Source organism: Austrofundulus limnaeus, unplaced genomic scaffold, assembly GCF_001266775.1.
Source record: "Austrofundulus limnaeus strain Quisiro unplaced genomic scaffold, Austrofundulus_limnaeus-1.0 Scaffold9, whole genome shotgun sequence".
In the NCBI taxonomy this organism is placed as follows: Eukaryota; Metazoa; Chordata; class Actinopteri; order Cyprinodontiformes; family Rivulidae; genus Austrofundulus; species Austrofundulus limnaeus.
This window is the reverse complement of record NW_013952411.1, coordinates 4,550,551-4,558,700: the sequence shown is the minus strand read 5'-3', so window position 1 is coordinate 4,558,700 and position 8,150 is coordinate 4,550,551.

Below are 8,150 nucleotides of genomic sequence, written 5' to 3'. Positions count from 1 at the left end.
ATAATAAAACAGTCATCACATTTTTAACATGAAGCTGTGAGAAGTTTATTTCTGTGTTGGTGTCAGCAAAATCTCTGCCGTATCTGTTTATCAACCTTTTGTTGCACAGATTTAACAGGTCAGTGGAAAACTTCCTGCTGTGAGAAATGTTTAGTCTTCGAACGTCCTGACGAAAGTCCAGCAGGTCTGAGGACAGCTGACGGTGGAGGAAAGTGCATGAAAGTGAAAACTTCTCCATCGGTCTTGGTGTTGAAGTAGTTTTTGTCAGAGCTTTGAAGTGTGTTTGGGGGTCATTATCTTGATGCCCCCGTGATCCCCCTCACACTTAGGCGCCAAACCCAGAGGCTGCACTGAGTCTCTGAGGGAGGGGATGTGATCACACATCGCTCAGAGAGGAGCTGAGTCAGTGKTCAGGTCYGACACCACTGCAGAAAAACACACARGACTTCTTTAACTTTTAATGTRGCTTTGCTCTACTGTGCTCCTTTAAGTTTGATTTAGGATTTTAAAAATTGGTTTTGAAGCCTTTTTATAGTCATCAAAGTCGTTTCTTTACATTCATTCCACTTTGGTGGTGGTATGATAGTTTTATATGGGAATTTAAAATGTCATTTTATTTATTTATTCCATATTCTGAAATAAAGGAGCCTTTTTCCTTAGTGAGGCATGTAGAAAWGTGACATTTGACTTGCCACTTTAACAAAAACGGGTGGAGTTTCTCATGAAAAGGACAAAGTGTCGGGGGGTCGCGGTATTTCCAGCTCTCTGCAGTTTTCTTGGCCCGCTTTGATGGAGAAACCGTAGCACACCTTTGAAAGCTGCCTTTTATCAGTGTGCAGAAGATTGGTGTAAACATTGCTTGTTTACAAAATGACAGGGGGGCAATGATTGGTCAGGTCCACAGACAAGAACCTTCCAGGTGAGTGAGTCACAGCTTCGTTCTGGTTCTTCATATAAGACTCATGATTAAACTGTTTCCTACGGTTTAGAAGCACAAAAAGAKGAGAGGGTTGATGTACAAAACAGGGATGTGAAGAGCAAAATCAGTTTACTGTCCATGTTGTGCTTTYAGTCTGTGCAGCTTCTTTTCACTGGTTTTATATATTTATACGTCTGCAGAAATCTACATCAGGTCATGGGCATGGTTAAGCTAATCAGCTAATTGATTTTGTGTTTGAAACGGTTATCAGAGCAATTCGCTTAGACTAAATTAGGTTTTCCCAAATTTTTAATGAGATAACAGCTAACTTACAAACTAACGTCAACAKGTTTGTGTCAGYCCCACCAGTCTTCAGCTCAAAGTAGACAAAGATTTGAYGCAGACTGAGTCKTAGTGGTTAGCGATTAGCTGTTAGTGTAAGCGTCCATTAATGTTTTACTTRTTYAGTTGTTTAGCATTAGCTTCTGMTAMTTTTTRCTTGTTTAGCTGTTTTGCGTTAGCTTCTGCTAATATTTTTACATGGTTAGCTTTAACAAAGCTAAATAATTATGAGTTAGCAATATATACAGTAATGACTTTCATTTTGGCTTCGTGAGATACCTAGAGACACCTGTCTGTCATGCAAAAACACCCATTTGTGACACAAAGACACCTAAAATCACCAAAGTAGTAAAAGAAAGTAGTAAACCCACCGACTACATTTTCCAAAAAAAAGTCGCATATATAGCTGCTCCCAAGTATAAGGGGCTTGTCGCTCGAAAGCTTTGATAAGACGCCAACGTCTCCTCTGATGGTTAATGATGAGCGCTAGTGTCGTGTTTACATCTGTTGTCGCCATGTTTGTAATGAATTATCGTGAGAACAAACGTATTCACGCGTGACTTTAATAGCATTTCTTACTTAGTGGAAACACCGCAGTTGCGAAACTGTGTTTTTTCAACTTTAACAAAATATCGACAAAGTTTTGCGCACATTTGCAATGGAAATGCATCTGGTGATGCAAAGACACCTGTCTGTGGTGCAGCAGCATATTATTCTGTGTTTCTGTGTATTATTGGTGGTTTTTGAAGCTGTGGCTTCGTTTCAGTTTGAATGGATTGTCTGGATTACATCGATTTCCACCCATTTTGCATGGATRCAATGTAGCTATGGGACAATCTTATAGATTTTATTAAAATGWTTGCTTCAAATCTATGAAGCCTCAGACCTGGCAGCCTGTCCTCGTCTTGCCCTCCCTGGTAATCGGGGTGTCATTAAGACTGTTGTAAAGGCAAAATAAGGCCAAAAATCAGCTCAGTTGTCTTGAAGTGTGAACCCGGCATTAGAGTCAACTCTCAGCTGCTACCACACCAAAGGTTAGCTCAGTTTGTAAAATTCAATGACTTTAATGTTGATTCATGTTTTAAACCAAGCTGACTCCAAAGCTAATCAGCTATCAATGTTCATCCAATGATGGACTCTCAGAGTTTAGTTAAATCTGTCAAATGCTTCATGAGATATTTTGCTAACAGATAAGGCTGATGCCAACAGCTAMTGCTAACATTTTAAGCAAAGATTTCATGCATTTGCAGCACTTGGAGTCAGTGTTTTGAATGACTCAAGTTTAGCTCATAATGTGTAAAACTGAGTTTTAGCTGTTTTAGTGTTTCTACAGTCTGTTGTCTTCTACAACAATCACAAATGGAGTTGACTCCAAAAGTTGATCAGCTGTAAACCCACTTATTATTTATGAGTTTGAAAATAATCCAGTACCACACCAGGTTTTAGCTCAKTATCTGTCAAACTAATATTAGGGTTTTTTAGTACATACCGTGTATTAGAGTGTGGGGCTCACAATATACTCAGGATTTTTGAACATGCTTTAAGTTAATTTACATGAGAAAAATTATAACTGAGGCCTGACAAACACAAAATGTTTGTTACTAATGACAAGTAAAAAGTCCAAAGACCAGTTTCATACGCATTTTCTTTTATGAATAAGCTATATTTTGATTTTGTAGTACAAGAACATCTCAAGGACSCAAAGCTGTGAAAAAGAAACCAATAACTGTTAAATAAGGAAAAGCTTTTTGATTTTTTTCCCCCTCTTTTCTCGGTGTGATATTTTGAGTTAAAGCTGAGATCATTTAAAGCTGAACCTTGACTTTAAAAAGTAAAAATTGACTGACAGTAGCTTTCAGGTTATGTTTGCTACCTCCAAATTCTATCACATAGTGCAGTTTATCACCGCAATCAGTTCAAAAGTTACATATTTTCAGAGTGCTGAAGGTAAATCTTACAGGAATTAAAAGGAAAGTTTCACACATTAATCTTACATTAGAATAATTCCTGTAAGTGTGACATCTAAGAATTGTTAAAGCAATATTAGGTATATTATTTATTCTTTTGAATAAGAAATATGTTTTCTTCCAGTTAAAACCTGCTTCTCACCAAAGGTCTGATATCCTACACAACACACCGAAAAGCAACAGCCTTTATTTTTAAAAATTTAGTGTATAGGTTATTTATCTGAGAGGTCTGCAGAGTTACAACATCAGAATATCAAACTAAAGCAGAGCATTTTATTTCAGCCAGAAGGAAGTGATATATACAGGGTTAGAAAAATATTATTTTCAAGTATTAAAAGATTTTCTAGTAGCCGTTTAAAATTCAACTGTAAACTTCTAAATGTGCATAATGGGAAAATCTGAACTCATTGTACTCAGGTGAGTAAAATAACTCATTTTCAGTCTAGTACCTGATCATAATCACTGCAATGTTTTTATACTATTTTAAGCCTCTTAACACTGTTTCAGATGTAAAAGGCACCTGAACTCAAAGGCGAACAGATGTGACAATACTGAGGGGACAACTGAGTGAAACCTGTTTGAAAATAAATCTTTGTGTACTTTTTTACAGGCACAAATCCAGTTTGTTAAAATATATAAAATAAATCTCAAAGATAACTCTAAATTATCATTTAAAATCCAGGTGATTCTCAAATGACCTTTGTCCTTTTGGAACGTYGACTCGTCCACTCTCCTCAGGTTTTAATATGAACATATACTAAACTATCATGGTCAGATACAAGATTTTGGAATTATGTCATCATTGTCTATCTTATTTTGTCTTATGTCCTGGATAGATGAATAATGGACGGATGGATGTGAAGGAACTGTTGAAACTGATTAATTGAATGTTAGATGCAGTTTTGTATTTTATACTTTCTGATCATTTCAGCCTTTAAGGTTAAAGCAGACAAAGAGTTGGTGTGTGTTTTATCATGTGTTCTTTCTTTAGTCTAAACAAAAATTTGTTACATTCTACATCAGACGTAAAAGGTAACACCTCCAGGGATGTAACCAGGAAGAGATGTGCATTGTAGCTAAATTCATGATTATAGTAAATAAGTTGTCAGTGTTAGAGAGTCTCTGCTCAGAGCAGGGCTCCTCTGTTCTGTTTTGGTTCAGCCCAAGGTCTTATGCTGAGGCCTGCTGAGTGCTGTGCTGTGAACCTGACTGGAGTCAGAAGATTGAAAATAAMGTTTTARAGAAGAAATCCAGTGGATTTCTGTTCATTCAGACATACCATTTTGAACAACGCATAATTTCTACAGATAGATGATTGATTGGAAGGACGGATGGACGGATGGATGGATGGATAATAGCAGGAAAAACTGACAGCCCTGGAATTAAAGTTAAAACATTAAACATTACTATTGTTTGAAATTATTTATTTGGAAAATAGGGGCAGATATAAGATTTTCTTATTTCTGCTGCCTTTCATTTTACTTGTGATTTGTGTTCTTGGATATATAATTTGTTTTGTTTTTAAATAAGTAAATAAAATAAGTTTGTCTGAAGCTGTAAAACAGGAGGAAGAGGGACAGTTGTGTTTTAAATCAAACAGTGAGAAACCTGCTGCAGGATATTAGCCAGCAGAAAAGTGACAGTCTGACAGTTTGCTGGAGAGCAGGAGACCACAGACATCTAAGAAAAGCTAAAACAAGAGTGAAAACTACAAAAAGCAGAAACTTTAACTTAACAGAAGTCTTCTYCTTGTCTGCCAGATTAATGAAAAGCCATCAGTTTACTTTATGTGAGACTTTCTGCAGTTCTGTAGGTGTCTCATATATTTAAAGAGATAGTCTGGTCATTRCTGAAGTTATTTTTTGTTAGCCTTCTCAGTGCAGGCATTAGTCAAACAGCACAGACCATAAAGAAAAGGACAGATGTTTTCCTCCAGGCTAGGCTAACGGCTAGCCAAACAGAAGGSTATTTCAAACCAGGCTTACAAAACAACTCTGTCTCAAAAATACATTATTTTTAGCTTTTTTAAAAAGATTTTATTAGCCTTTATTGTCCCACAGAGGAGAAATTATTTCTCTGCATTTTACCCATCGCACATGTGAACACACACGTGGAGCAGTRGGCTGCCAAATACAGAGCCCGGGGAGCAGCTGAGGGGTTAAGGGCCTTGCTCAAGGGCCCAAAGTGGGGCTGCTTCAGGGAGTTTAGCCAGCGACTTTTTGATCACAGACTTGATCTTCTCTAATCTCTGCACCGTAATGCTACATTAGCTAATAATAATCTTCTATATATTCTGCGTTACACGGTTTGTTTAATTTATCAATGTTTTCTCACCAGAACATTGTAAAAATGGGCCCTTGTTTGTCTAGCTATTAGTCCAGCCTGAAGGAAAACATCCATCCTGACAACAGTGCTAAACACAGATGCTTGCCCTCTGTGGTTATTCCCGACACTGCCACAGAAAATCACAACACCACATAACCAAAGCACACTCCAGCTGTATTTTAGAACCTCAGCATGGACATCATAAAGGAAAGGACAGGTGTTTTCCTCCTAGCTAGGCTAACGGCTAGCCAAGCGAATACCATTTTATATTATTTTCCAAACATAAAACAGTGGCAGTCTCCACGTATAATATTATCTGCCACTCTCTCAAATTTATCTGCAAAAAAAAGAGTTGATTCTGGTTTTCGTTACTCTTTAAGCTGGGTCCACCGCTGGTGATAAATAAGCTCACCACTTCAAAAATGACTGCACTGTTGGAGAAGTTTGGAGAACTTCTGTCACCTTGCCATTTCCTTGCTCATGTCAGAGTCCCGACATGAAACATTTCTGTATCTCAGCCTGTTATTAATTCATGACTCTTCAAACTTCAGGCTGTAACGGGTTCTTGCCTGGGTGGAGACTTCAAAGCAGGAAGTGGGAGGATAAAAATCTGCTTCATCAAGCAGGCGTATAGGATGTGGAAAATAGAAAAAGCACAGCTCAGGAGGCCAGGTTTAACTTGTGACACCGCGGTTCGGTACTATGAAGTCTGTGGCCGATCGATGATTAAACTCACTCAGTCAAGCATGTTTGGGTTTAAGACTCAATTTTCTGTTCCTGTCAAGAAAGGCAGTTTTATATTGGTTTTTAAATTTAGATGGCTAGTTGTGTTCAACCAGACAGGTTTATGGTGTTAACTGCTGAATTGTTGTTCTGCTGGTGTGTGTCTTTTCTGATGAGGGACAACTCATGTAAAATAAATAAATAAATAAATAAATAAATAAATAAAAACACATCTTCCCTGTGGATGACTCTTTTCTCAGTCAGCAATGACGCAGCTGGAAAGAAGACAGGAGTCTCTGAGCCAGGGAGTGAAATGAAGCCTCAGAAACAATATATTGTTTACAGCCGAGCTGGAGAGCAGATGTAGCAGAATATTTTGTTCCTGGTGAAATACTATGTTGGTGTTCAACATGAATGAGTGGAGCCAGGAGATCTGACCTGATTTTATTGTTCCAAACAACAAGCTCAGAGCAGAAATATGAGCCCATATTGTCGTATAGGTGATGTGACAATCTATATCATTTTAAACAATTAATTGTAGCATTTATTGTCCTCTGTGTAGATGTAGTATTAAAAAATTACTACTCCAATATACCTAGTAATCCATGATATCACTTATAGTTACAACAGATTTTTATCAACCTGTGAATGGTACAAATTTAAATCTTCTGTTTGTTTTTCATGGCCTRTAGACCTCACTGATCTGAGCTCACACAGCTGTTATTGAGTAGAAATAATCACATTTGGGTAGATTTGACTACAAATTTACAAAACAAATTAAAAAAACTTGCTGTACTATTTATTATACATTATCACGAGTGTGTGTATCAAATGTTTGTGTGTGTGTGTGTGGGGGGGGGTGTTGTTAGTATTATCTATGGTGGTATTATACACGGGTTATTGATGATAAGAATTTTTAAGCTTTTTAAGCTAAAAAAATGATCATATTATACTCGAGATGGTAATATACACAAATACGGTAATATCATTTTTTTCTTCATTGTGTTGCAGAACATCGTTTCTGACCCAAATGATTCTATTAGTGAAATAAGGATCGAGGTCTGAGACTTCGTTTTCTTAAATTTGCTTCTATTTTTACTGATCTCATTGTTTTAACTGTGTTTATTCTTTGTTCTGTGTGTTCATACAAGCCCTGGCAAAAAGTATTGAATCACCAGTCTTGGATGAGCACTCATTCAGACATTTCATTCTGTAAAACAAACTCAGATCAAAAACATGATACAATAAAAAGGTCATTCCAAAGTGCAACTTGTTGGCTTTCAGGAACACTCAAAGAAATGAAGAGAAAACATTGTGGAAGTCAGTGAATGTTACTTTTATTGAACAAGCACAGGGAATAAATATGGAATCACTCASTTCTGAGGAAAAAAGCATGGAATCATGAAAAACAGAAAAAAAGACCATTCAAAATACATCACTAGTGCCTGGGGGCCCGGGCCTCTGTGTCCATGCCTGGACCTGCTCTGGCACGGTGGGTGCCGGCGGGGCCTGTGAGCTCGTCGCTGCTGGCTCCAGGGTTTTACTGTGTGTGGTCACTGGTGGGGCTCTCCCTGTTCTCTCCTGTGGTCCCCTTAGGGGGGTGGGTGGGTGGACCTCCCAGTACGGGTGCCTCTGGGGGCTCCGTACTTGGGGTCCCTCTCAGGGTCTTTGGCGCTGGTCTTCATTATGTCAGCTTCGGGCTTTACGGGTCAGGTCTGTGGTCCTCCACAGTCAATTTTAAACATTCAATTGGAGAGATCTTGTATATACATGCATGCCCACAACCACACACAAACAGGTGTTTCAATCCTGGGTTTTCTAGTTGGTCACTGATTGAATGGTATGTGCATAGGTATGGGTATATATATATATAT